This window comes from Pseudopodoces humilis, chromosome 1 (assembly GCF_049639895.1).
Source record: "Pseudopodoces humilis isolate 2021_Gansu_Grassland_sample_001 chromosome 1, ASM4963989v1, whole genome shotgun sequence".
NCBI lineage: Eukaryota > Metazoa > Chordata > Aves > Passeriformes > Paridae > Pseudopodoces > Pseudopodoces humilis.
In genome coordinates, this window is record NC_142200.1 from 95,210,642 (window position 1) to 95,224,106 (window position 13,465).

Consider the following 13,465-nt stretch of genomic DNA (forward strand, 5'->3'; position numbering starts at 1 on the left):
GGCTGGGAGGGGCTGGTCACTCCTGGAAGGTGGGCTGGACATCAGGATGGAGAGGAATGGTACTGTGCATCACATGTTTCTCTTGGATTTTCTTCTCTCTCTTTTTGCTATCTTGCTTTTCATTATTATTATAGATTACTGTTACACTTAAATTTATTTTGATTATTAAACTGTTCATACCATATGGGTTTTATCTTTTTTTAATTCTCCTCCCCATCATGGTGTGGGGGCAAGGGGAGGAGGAGTGAGTGATTGGCTGCTTGATGCTCAGTTGCCAGCTGGGGTTAAACCATGAGGTAGCAGAACAAGGGGCTGCTTGTACTAAGTCCTTGGTACATGTCGTGGGTTATTCATTATCAGTAACTATATCCTGGTTCTCCTGAATATGCTTTTGGTACATTTCTAAGTTCACAGTGATTGTTATCTTCCATTTTTTTCATCAAGTCCTACATCTGAGTGTTACTAGCATTACTATTTTATTAATTATCCTTTATCCTCCTTTTTTAACAATAGTGTGTTCTTTTTTTGCCTAATTAGATATCTCGATAAAATGCATGTTTGTGTGCTGAGACTGTGATGACCTGCTGTTCTGCACCAAGGTCTGGAGTGTGGGTGAAGTGAGAAAGGAGGTGCAGGGCACTTTCTGCAGCTCAGTATGAAAGACCTGACAACAAATGGCTTAATAAATTAGCTGCTTTAAGAAGAGAGAAAAAATAAGACAGAATAAAAACAGGAATATAGGTAGGGAGTAAACTTTTTCTCCTTTCAGACACTGAGAAGCACACATGCAGGCAGCATCAGGTGGACCCTGGGTGGACTTTGGCACAGTATATTATGGAGATCTGTGGGCAGAAGTTCCTCCTCTTTGGTCCTTCAAGATACTTAATAATGTTCTTACAAGTAAGCAACTCTGCCTCTGAAGGTTATTGAAGTGAGAACTTCCTTTGGCAGGGCTGGACATGGGCAAGGATGTGCAGGTGGAGCAGGAGCTGTCTGTGGGCACAGCACTGCACAGCCTGCAGGCCTTGGTGGGCGTGCAGCACAGCACAGTGCAGCTCTGTGCCTGCTCATGCAGGCTGCAATGTGCATCACCAGCTCCTCTACCTAAAGCAAGTGGTTTCCCAGGCAGGATAAACATGTCCACGGATCTAGGTGTTACCAGCACTTGTTTGTTTTTCCCTCTGCATTCACTCACATATTTGCATTCATACTTGATTCATACTAGTCCCAATGTTTCTGTTTCTCTGCAATGCTACTTTTGTATGTTGCTCCCAGAAGTACAGTAGAAAATTCTGTCTCTTTCACTCACTGTTTTTTTCCCCCTTCGACTCAAAAAAAGGTAAAAGATCATGAGTTTAGCTGCTGAAGTGCTTTACTTTAAAAAATACCTATTTGTGAAACTAGTTCTACATTAAATTAAAAATCACTAGTATCCAAAATAAGAAGCTGTATCAATCAGCATTCTCATCTTTCCTTTTTGCTATCAGAGGAAGCACAAGACTGGGTTATCAGACTGGTGGACATGAAACACAGTACTCTGATTTATTTTACAAAATACTACTCTGGACATGAACTGACAGAGGTGTTCTGAGACAGTCATTATGTAACTTGAGATTTTTTTAGTCTCTTCTGGGTGTAGTTCAATATATGAAGAATGGCAGGGCAAAATTTAGTGGCTTTATTGCAGATTTCTTTTGTTGGGAAAAAAGGTAGACCATGTTACATACTGTAAAATTTTGCCAAATAATTTTCAGAGATTTCTCTCTATTGTGCATGATGCTTTGTTTTTAACCCTTACATTTAATTTTGGTTTTTTGCTCAGCACTATTTTGTTTTACCAAACTGGTAGACCAATAATGCTTTGAAAAAGTATTTTCCATTTTTACTTAATAAAACAAATCAGTATTATTTTAAGCCAAGTATTTATGAATCATTAGCTTACAGGGGAATGTAACAATTCACAGAACCAGAGCTTTGGAAACTGAGTTATAGAGCTCAGTTGAGAGGATAGCTGCTAAACTGCAGCTTTGAATACATGGTTGTCAACTGCCTTAGGGTCTTTGATGTCCTTAGAAACCTGAAGAAGTAGCCCCTTTGATTCCAGTTATTTTCACATCTCTTTGCTGTATGAGACAAATTAATTCTTCTGGCTCATATTAGAAGTTCTTTTGCTGTAACAAAAGAGTGTAGGAGCATATTGAATGAAATTCCAACATTGAAAGGTTTTTTGTTTGATAATGTACTGATGGTTGGGTTTCTGTTGATGTTTGTGAGTTTTTTTACCCTTGTGGCACATCAAGTATTTTCCTTCTGCACGTCTGTGATGCAGTCAGAGAACTAGTTACTGTTCTCCTAAATAGGATACACATCCAATATAAAAGTACAAAGCTGACAAAATACATCATGTTTGCTCTGAGTAACTCAACTGACATCATTTTAGTGATTATTCAACCATGAGCATTTAAATGTGGTCTGAGACTATTCTAAGAGAAGCCTGATCTCCAGTTTATCTTTGTTTTTTGTCTGACATGACTTGTATGGCTGCTCCATGTGCACACACACACAAAATACAAACAAAAGCAAAGCAGCCTCCCCCTGCCCCCCACCAAAAAAAACCACCAAGGACCTCAGCATTTGAGACTTTGAATGTCCTCTAGCAATGCATGCCTGATTTAACCCCATTTTAATGCCCAAGTTCTTTTCCTCCTTACACTAACTTGCTCTTGTTCACTGCAAGAGTTTTACATTCCTAGAGCAGAAATAGCATTTTCCTATCCTCAGGGATTTACATTCATATCCTGACACAAAATAATCTACCTGTAGCAGGTAGATTTGACACATTTGACATGTGGACAAATACCCTACTCGGACATCCTGTTACAGTGGTGATAGAAGTGGAAGAAGTCTAATCTAAACACCTGAATATGAGGATAACTTGATCAGCTTCAGCAAAATTTAAAAGAGCATGTGCCTGTGTTTTTTAGTATGGAAAGAACAGTCTCCAACTCCATTGATTAATAGAAAACCTTGTTGTATTAATTCTAATTATTGACCAGAAAATATTCTGATTTTACTCTAGTTGACTGTTTACTTCATGTTTTCTAGTTGCTTGGCTTTTATTTGCAATAGCTGAAGAACTAAACTAAGAGTGGGACTCAGCTATTCACACACTTCTAAGGTATAAACACCAGGTGCCCAAATATGACATTAGACCTAAATCAAAAGCAGCTCAGAATTTGAGAACCCTTTTTATATTTGACCCTTTGCTTCATGTTGAACCACAGTCCTAAGCAGTACTAAACAGATTATATTTTGATGTGCTTTGGTTTGGTTTCATTTATTCGGGCTTTAATCTGAGTTTTCTATTTTTCTTTTTTTTAATAATAGTAACTGAAAAAGTAAGGGGATTGCAAATCAAACGCTACCTCTTTTTATGCTGATGATGAAGGTCTTAAATTTAGCGGGGCTAGAACTTCACATGTTGATTTTAGGTTGAAACTTAATAAATCCATGTATGGTGCCAGTACATATTCACACTGATCAGATGAGCTCTGACAAAGATCTGTTTGTCTTAACACCAGTAGAAAAAAAAAAGTATAGCAACTAAGTCTGTTGGATAGGCTCATGTTATTTTCTCTAGACAAGAAATAAGATGACATGTGGTAGCTGCCTGGATAACAATCACTTAGTTTTAACACAAATCTACGTCTCTTATCAATTCATTTCCCAATCAATGAACACTTGTTAACAGATGTCTGTTAAAAAATGTCACAGTAAAAGAATTCTTACTTTCACACAAAGAAAATACTTGTGAAATCTAGTGCCAGGGGGAGTCAGCAACATTTGAGATGAACAAATAGGTGACTTTGAGCAATGTTTAATATATTTTGTTATTTGCTGACACAAAGTGATTAAAGCTAAATGCAACAAAAAAATACCCAGCATCTCCGAGTCCAGCAGCTAACTGCTTCAAGTACCTCTTCAGCAAGCTTCTGTTCTGTGGTCAGTCTTACTAAAGGTTTCCTCTTTCATTTTGACTTTCCCAGCTCTCCCTGAAGCATTTGAGAATGTGGGTCACCTAAGGCAAAGCAGTGCTGAAAAAGCCTTGTGCTAAGGTAATAGCATGGCATGGCCATTTCCATCAAGCTTTTTTACCGTCTTAAATGCGATGCTGAATCTTAGGTATTAGGCTTCACTGAAGCTTATCCTCTCTGCAGTTCTGATGTCCACCTCCTGGCCATTTCCCCTCCTGTCAAAAAGAGAAGTGTGATTTATATCTCCGCCTAAAAGTATTTTAGGGCTCTGAAATTCAAAGCTCTGTGCTAACAAAGATGGAGTGAAATGGGGACTATACATGATTCATTGAATAAACTACCAAAAAGGGACAACAAAATGTTTTTCAATTATTAACTGAGGAAGAAAGAAATCAGAGAATTAATAAGGTTTCAGCAAGTATTTTAGTCTTTGTCCATTGTATGAAATTATATAGAATATAGATATTTACAGAATGCTCAGTGGTATGGGCTTTTGAATGTGCTGTCTTTAAGTACAAAGTCAGTGGCTTTAACTGCAGAGTCACTTCACATAGAGTTAAGATATTCAGTGGATGAAGGATCTGTCTCGTCATAACTTTTACATGCCTAAATGCTTCCCTAATAAGACTTTTTTTCCTTTTAAGTATGACTTTGTGCTACAATATTCTATGTTGTTCTATGTTACTTCATAATGGACTATCCCAAATTTATGTGAGTAAAACGGGTGCAGAGAGAAACTGAGAACGTTGATAACTTCTCCATGGAAAGCCTGTACAAAATACACTACTGGAATCCATGTTTCTTAAATTGTAATCCAGAGCATTGGATGTCCTGCAAAGTTTATCTTTTCCTACAGCTGTTCCGCATTGTCCTCCTTTTCATTAGTTTTCACTTTTTGGAAGGGAATTGGGGAAGAGAATGTAATAGAAGTTGGAACAGCATTCTGTCTGAGAGAAAGATCATGTGATGAGTTCTCCCAAAAAGGGTTTATGTGCAACAGAGGACTGAGTGAGAAAGGGTGTTTAAAACTTTCCAGCTTCTGAAGCTCTGATTGAAACTTAACGTTTCATTGCAATTTTGGATGGAAGGCTTGGTAATGTCAATTATTTGCAGGACTATGCTCTGTACTGTTATCCAGTACTGTGATCCAGTTATTTTCTTAATACATGTGCGCATCTCCTGCAGTCTGGCTTTCATATCTGCATGATTTTATCAATAATTTATATTTTAGTAAAAGTGATGAGCAGTCCTTTTTCCCTAAATACAATCAGATTAGCTTCTATATAAAGTTACAGGACTGCATGTAGCAAAATACGGAATGTTCTAATTCAAACTTTCTGTGTATGAGAATGACTCTTTATGCTTGGCTATTGATTTGAACTTCTGGCACACTGTTCATGCAATTAAATATTCCTTGCAATTTCATATATTTAGAAATACATTTGTACTGCTAGTGGGTATCTGGCAGGTAGCCAGTTTTGCCCTCCTGTGCTACAACTGACTGACTACAACTATACACATATCTTTACATAAACTGACTGTGTATAACATAGTATGACATATTGATAAGATGGCATTTTCACAAGATGAGGTAGGCTTGATGGATTTTTAGCTTCTGCAACTATTCCAAGAAGTGGTTAAAACAAGGAAAAAGCTGAACAACCTCTATTTTTCTAAACGAAGTTAATACTAGGCATTTCAAAATTATTCCAAATTTTACTGGAAGTTTCAACCAAATTAATGCTTTTTGATTCACACAAATTTCTGATTCAAACTTAGCATATTTGAAATTTACAAGTGAACTAAAGTGACCTTTTATAATAATTATGTGATCTTGGTGATGCATTTCCCTACCCAGGCTTGATGGCTCAAGAAATCCTTTTATTTACTCTTTACTACCTCTGGCTCAAGACAGGATGTGTCTTCTGATGTTCTGATGTTCTGATTCACTGAGTAACATAAGATTTATGTAATCTACCCTTTTGTCAGCGTTACATCCCATGTCTCTCAATCTGGGAACTAATGCTGGCCACAAAGTTTTCCAGCTCTGGTGGAACTGGCTTAATGTATTAGCAAAGGAGATGTCTAAGCAGGAAAGAATTCTGTATCTTGTGAAGAACCAGGCAAGGAAGGAAGAAATAGCAAGAAAATAAAAATTAAAATTAAAATAACAAAACCTTTGAAGAAAATTCATATAAGGATAGACATAGAAATAACAGAAATAAGAAGTAAGTATAGAAGCTTGAAAAGAAGCTGTGTCAAATACAGGAACAAGATCTGCATCCCTCTCAGAAGACTTTGTCTTGAAACAGAAGAAGTGGCATGTTAGTTGATGAAGAGAATGAAGTAGGAAAATATGTACAGTTTTATTTTTAATAGATTTGTGTTCTTTTTGCAGTGTTAATTAAAATCAGTAATATTCTCAAATTCAACATGAGATCTGGTACTATTTTTCTTACTATGTAGCTCTGGAAAGGGAAAATGTAGAGCAAGAGAAAGACATCTAGACATCATGTAGAGCTATAGAAAGACATCTATTGCCATCAGACCAGAGGCAAGAAAGTTCATCCTTAAACTGCAGCTTGTAGGAATTTTGTACTCTGAAGGTCCCAGTGGGACTGGGGTTATAGGCATGCCAGCACTCTGCTCCATTCCTGGGTTCTAAGGATATGCACCACTGCTGCAGCAGCTTGGGAGTATTTCACAAGAGTGTGTCAGAGACAATGACATTTGATCAGTCATTTAGTCTGTTTAGTAGAGCAAAAGAGAATTTAAATTGCTCTGTCACACTGAAAAATCATCAGGTCAAGTCTCATGGGAGCCCACACATTTGGCCTGTGCCAAGAAGAAAAGATGGTATCCTTCATCCACAGCAACAGCCTACAAACACAGCTGTACTAACCTCCTGGGGAAATGCAGCTAATCTTAGGATAAGATAGTGAGATCTCCAGGTTGTGGTCAAGGGTCTTTTCTCTTGTGAGAGAATAGACTTCCTGAGGAGACCGAGATAATCAAGGGTTGGACTACTCTGGATTTTCTGCGAGGCCCTGTTCTGTGCCAGAGCACTACTGTCTCATCAGTGTACAACTGAATAGATTCTCTTCTGGACTGAGAAAAATCACTCTTTGTGCAAAGATGAGAGAGGGCTTCTGGGAACTCTCAGGAATTATTCGTAACAGTGTAATTGTATTATGTAACATAAGTGTACTGAGTACTGTAGAAATCCATGACATACATGTCACATTATCTCATTTTCTGAAAAATGTCCAAGGCACACATAGGAACCAATGACAGCATTCTTGAGCTAAAAATAAAAATAAATGCAGACAAAGAAGAATTGGAAAATTTGCTTTAAAATATGGAAGAAGTTAATTTCCATACAGGATTAAGATGAACACAAAGTTGCATTATTTTATTAAGGTAGTATGATTATATATTGGGTTGACCTTGGCTAGCTTGCAAGGTGCCTACCAATCCCACTATCACTTCCCTGCCTCAACTGGGGATGTGACAGAAGGCTCACGGGTCAAGATAAGGGTGAGGACATGACTCAGTAATAACCATCATGGGCAAAACAGACTCAGTGTGGCGAAATTAATTTAATTTATTGCAAATCAAAAGTAGGATAATATGAAATAAAAACAAACCTTAAAACATATTCCTCCCACTGGTCCTCCCTTCTAGGGCTCAACTTAACTCTTGACTTCTTTATTTCCTCCTCCTGAACAGTGCAGGGAGATGGGGAATAGGGGTTCAGGTCAGTTCACAATGCTTTGTTCCTTCCTTCTCATGCTCTTCCCCCAGCATGGGGTGCCTCCTATGGGAGACAGTCTTACACAAAATTATACAACACAGGTCCTTCCCTTCGTGAACTGCTCCAGTGTGAGTCTCTTCCACAGGGTGCAGTCCTTCAGGAACAGACTGCTCCAGTGTGGGTTCCCAAATGGGGTCACAGGTCCTGCCAGAAAACCAGCTTCATCATGGGCTGCTCTCAATGGGGTCATAGGTGCTGTCAGAGGCCAGCTCAGGGATGGGCTTTTTTTTCTTTGGTTCACAGGTTCCTTCAGGGAGCATCCACCTGCTTGGACATGCTATCCTCCACAGGCTACAGGGTGGATGTCTGCTCCACAGGCTGCAGGGCCACAGCTGCCTCACCATGTGCTGCATCACAGTCTGCAGGGAAATCTCTCCTTCTGTGTCAGGAGCACCTCCTCCTGCTCCTTCTTCCTCTCCAGACCATGGGGTCTGAATAATTGTCTGTACCATTCTCTAACTCGTCAGCTGCTGTTGTGCAGCATCTTTTTCCCTTTGTTAAATACACTGTCACTGTGTGCTGCCACCAGGCTCAGCTTTGGCCAGCAGCAGGTCCATCAGAGCCAGCCGGAGCTGACTCTGACACAGAGGGAGCTTCTGGTATCTTCTCACAGAAGCCACCCCTGTAGCCTGCTTGCTACCAAAACCTTGTCATGTAACCCAAATACAGATAATCCAATAATGGGTATTTGTGATTTCATACTAGAATTTTCTAAAAATTAGTTTAGGAGAGGTAAAAGACAAGCATCTTGAACAACAAACAGCAGTTGAAAGAATGAAATAAAGTGACCAGCATTTTGTCTCATCTCTGTCCTAGCCACTTGTGAGGGAGGTACCTGATAGACTGTGAACTGAAGGGTGGAAAGGAGTGGATTAGGTTGGCAGCACATATATGCCCTGAGGTATAACTGATTTATTTGTGTGACTCATTTACCTTTGTCAAAACTTCATGATGCTACATTTTCAACACTATGACTTCAGGACTAGGAGCTAAATTACTAAATTCAGTTACATTAAATTGCTAAATTAAATTCAACAACAGAATCTCTAAAATCCTCTCCATCAGAGAATACAGGGTCTTCAAAGTATGACCAGAAATTAAGTGTTGTTACGTTCCTTGATAAAAAGCTCATCTCCATGCTCTAAATTTGATACAGACCAACAATATCAAGCAGGGGAACCTTCATCTTTATGGGTAACTCAGAAAAAAGATTCCCTGTCCCAGTCTCAGGAGCTTCACAAAGAGAACTGATGGTCTTCATCCAGGTCTGAAACACGCCAGATGAGTCTAGAAAGACTCTCCAGACAAACTTAGGGGTTGAAGTCAGGGGTACTATTGATGTCATTTGGGTTTTTCCCTTTTTTCTTTTATATGTTCTCTGTACTCTTAGCCCATATATTTGTAACATTATCATCTATTGTATTTGTAACTAATTTTCCCATTAATTTTCCATGGCCTTTCCCTAAGCAGAAAGACAAAACAAATTCCAGAGCTCCAAGCCCTGGGAGGTACCAGGCTCCATTCTATTTTGGTTCTTCCTGGGAACCAAGGCAGAAAACAACTCTTTGAGATACATTTTCATGGAAAAAGTACAGCTAGTGCTGAACAGGGGGCTCCAGAGAAAGGGCTTGACCTGGGGGGGGGGGGGGGATTGCATCACCACTTGTCCTAATTGGTGCTTTTATTAATTATGCTAATTCCTAAAACGCACTCACCTCTGGGGGGAGTGGGTTTTGGGGACATCTTTCCATAACTGCCTCTGAAGGCTTTCAAATAAAGATCCCTTTTTATATTGCCTCCTTACTAAAATTACCTTGAGTTTCATTTCCATGGTGGGCAAAAGGCAACACTATCTAGGGGGTATAAGACACACTGTGGGATGAAGAGGAGTGGGATGGGATGAGATGGGATGGGATGGGGTGGGGTGGGGTGGGATAGAAGAATAGAATAGAATAGAATAGAATAGAATAGAATAGAATAGAATAGAATAGAATAGAATAGAATAGAATAGAATAGAATAGAATAGAATAGAATAGAATAGAATAGAATAGAATAGAATAGAATAGAATAGAATAGAATAGAATGTTCATCAAGTCCAACTGTGTGATTGCAACAGGGCTGATTCAAAATTAAAGCTTTTTTTTAAGGACATTTTCCAAATGCCTCACACACTGACAGGCATGGGGCATCAGCAGCCTCTACAGAAGACCTGCTCCAGGGTATGACCATCCTCTTGGTAAAGAAATGTTTCCAGGTATCACGTCTGAACCTCCCCTGACATTCAGGGAGTCTTAGGATTGTACAAAACATATTTTGGCTGGTGTAGGGGACAAAACTAAAGGCAGAGGAAGGGATGGCTTATCTTGACTTGGGGAAAATGGGTCATAGAGGGCTAGGAGGACGAAAGTGGTTGCCCATGTGTAAACAGGTTGCTGGGCAGTATGCTTGTCAGGCCATGACCCATACCAGATGATCACCTGCTGTCCTGCCTTCTTCCTAAATTCCATTTCTAACTACTTTCCTAAATGAGTGGACTCTGTTCTGTGTCGATGTGATTGTAAGGATGTCTAAGAGTCAGCAACTGAAATCAGACAAGGGATTATAGGGCTTGCAAATCAGCAGAGTCATCAACTGAAGGGACTGGAGTGAATAAAAACAAGCATCAACAGCTGCACTGCAGATCAGGGTTTATATGTTTCTGTAGTGCGAGCAATTGAACCAAGTGACCATGTAAATATCAAGCCAAATAAGGTGGAGAAGAGATTAAGAGGCTTGGGAAGGAAGTATGTCTCTGGAAGTAAGGCAATTGGAGAAGGGGGCTTCCAAAGGGACCAAAAAGTCCATGCCAACTGATGGAGAGGATATAAAATCTGAAGATCAGCTGAGAGACTGCAGATGTCTCTGTGCATGTGTACCTGTGTGGGAGGAAGCTGGGGACAACAGTGATCCAGGATGGAAGGAGAGCCTAAGATATTTGTTTGCTCAGGAGAGATCCACAGTGTGCATGTTAATGTGCTGCTGTGTGCAAGGAAATCTGTACCAGCTGCTGGAGTGGGACTATGGGGTCTGGGGAATAGTGTGTCCAGATGCCAGTAACTGGGTGACTTGGGATCCACAGCCAGTTACTGGATGGACTGCACGTCTAAGCCCAGCTACTGAGAGAACCCTGGTGCACGTGAGTGAGGAGGTCTGTACCAGCCCTTGAGAGGGATTCATTTGTGAGGATACAGCAGCTGAGAAGACCGGAGATTCAGGTACCAGCAGATGATGGCATGTGTCTGTGGGTGACGAATGAAAAGCAACTACAGTGGGGTTGTAAGTCTTGGGAGCTTGTCTGCCCAGGGTACAGCAGTGGGGCATGTTGTGGATTCAGGGGTAGACTGGGTATCTAAGGTCAGCTACTGGAGGGATCCACATGATACATATGCATATATTTCTGAATAATACACTTTCACCCTGATTAGCCAAAGGGCAACAAGGTCAGACCATTGGTGCTGTTTGTGCTTGTGTGAATGCTCAGTGTTGCTGGCTGTATTGATCTGTGTAGCTGTCCATGGTGTATGCATGTATGTATTACAGAAATGAGCATGTACGACTGCGCCTACTAAGAACACATTTAGTTTCACTGCTGAGTACCAACACAGGCTGGGGGATGAAGGGATTTTGAGCAGCCCTACAGAGAAGGACTTGGAGGTGTTTGCAGATGATATTGATTTTGCTCTTATGAGAGACCACAGCTTCATTTGCCCTACACTACTACAAAACCTTCATTCATGCTACAGCCAAACTCAACCCTAACGTGAAGGGCTCTTGAAAGTCCCATTATGACAGTCTGGATCATTTCAATAATTGCCTTAAGTTACTGGAATCAGAGTTTTTAAGCTAATTCTATAATAGTCCATAACATATTGTGTATCCTGAGGCAAGTATAGGTATATAACCAATTAAAAAATTAGCCATATATATATCTCCTGCATGTGAAAAACTGAGAATCCATTGTGCAACGTTAGTATTTTGCTCTTTTCCCTCACGACTGCAGGTAGATTGTTTTAACTTCATTCCAGCCCAGCAGCAATCAAGTTACAGTCCACCAAACTCCGCAGGGTCATTGGACTCTGGTTATAAATTCACAAATGATGGCGCACAATGGCTGACTAGATTCCTGCTGACTCCTGGACTGTGTCTGTGCTCTAGGATTTTGGATGGGATTGCTCTAGAGTAGGTTTGTGGCTGCGCCTCTCCACTGCTCCCAGGCGAGAAGCAAGCTAAGGGAAGGTGAGGCTTTTACTGAGCACCCGCTGCACCTCACAGCCCAATCTTCCACATGGTTTTCATTTACGTCGACGATCCCAGCTTCAAACACAGCCGAGCGGCCATCCCGGCCCAAACCTCCCAGAGCGCGGCAGGACCCAGGAGGACATTGGTACCCTTGGTCTACCGGGAAGGGGTGGCACGGGATGCGCGAGCAGGGCGAGGCTCCACCTGCCGCCGCGCACCTGCCGCCGCGCTCCGGGCAGCAGAGAAAACGCGGATAACGGGGATAACGGGGATAACGGGGATAACGGGGATAACGCGGATAACGCGGATAACGGGGCCCGCGGCCGCACCAGCCGCCCATGTAAGGCAGCGGCGGCCGCGCGGCCCCTCAGCGGGGGCGGGGGGGCCGGGCGCGGCCCGGGCCGGACGGCGCGCGCCGCCTATGGGCGCTCGAGGCGGGCGGGCGGCGCCGCGCGCCCGCCAAAGGCCGCGCGGGGGGGGCGGTGCCGCTGCAACGGGCCCGCTGGGTGGGGACACCCGCGGCTGCTCCCGAAGGCGCCGGACGGAGCCGGGCCAGCTCTGCCAGACCTGCCGCACTCCACAGCCGGCGGTGAGTGTGCGGGTGCCGCTCCCGGGCCGGGCCGGGCGAGCGCCGCTCCGACGGGAGTGCGTGTCGTGTGCCGTGCCCGCTCCCTCCTTCCCATCGCGCCGCTAATCGATCGCCGGTCGGCTGCCGAAGGCGTGAGGGGAGGGGGCGGTGGCGGGGGTCTGGCGGCTCCGGTGCCCCCTCCCAGCGCCTGCTCCCAGCGGAGGGGCGCCCGAGCCCAGCCCTGCGCGGCCGCTGCCGCCGCCGTCGTTATGTAACGCCCGCGGGGGGCTTCGCGCCGCGGCCCCGCGTCCCTCCTTGGGGTTCACCTCCGTGCTGTGTCCCCGGTGTTCTGCGCTGCCCTCCGGGAACCGGGCACAAGGGGCCGGCGGGGAGCGGGGATCGGCGCGGAGCCGCGCGCCTTTGCTTGCCATGGGGATGGGCTCCGCAGCCGCATCCCCCGATCTCCATCGAGGAGGGACGCGCGGCCGCAGCCAGCGTGGGACCCGGGCGGCTTCCCGGCCCCGGGCGGCAGCGGGTCCGTGGCTGGGAGATGCTGGAGGCTGGCTGCGGGCGGCTGGCGAGCCCCGCGCTGCCCCCGCGGGCGGCTCCCGGAGCCGGGAAGGAGCCACCTTGCGCACACACGCCGAATGCTCCGCAGTCAACAACAAAGCCTCAGCGCCCCTGCTGCTTCATGCGCTCGTGTAGAGGCAGCGGTCCCCTTTTATGGAGACCGATGTGGAGAGGCTATTTGCAGTTTCTTTTTTTTTTTTT

The 13,465-nt window shown here is 43.4% G+C and overlaps 1 protein-coding gene across 5 annotated transcripts in view; it reads left to right on the top strand.

Annotated features, from left to right (window-relative positions):
• Nucleotides 1-12,626: 12,626 nt before the first annotated feature.
• The window catches only part of TPPP (tubulin polymerization promoting protein), an 83,798-nt gene continuing 82,959 nt past the window's right edge, over nt 12,627-13,465 (top strand). For all 5 annotated transcript variants that reach the window (XR_001331617.2, XM_005525227.3, XM_014254531.2 and 2 more), the window contains exon 1: nt 12,627-12,715. The gene's annotated coding sequence lies outside the window, so the exon portion shown is untranslated. The remainder of the gene's footprint in view (nt 12,716-13,465) is intronic.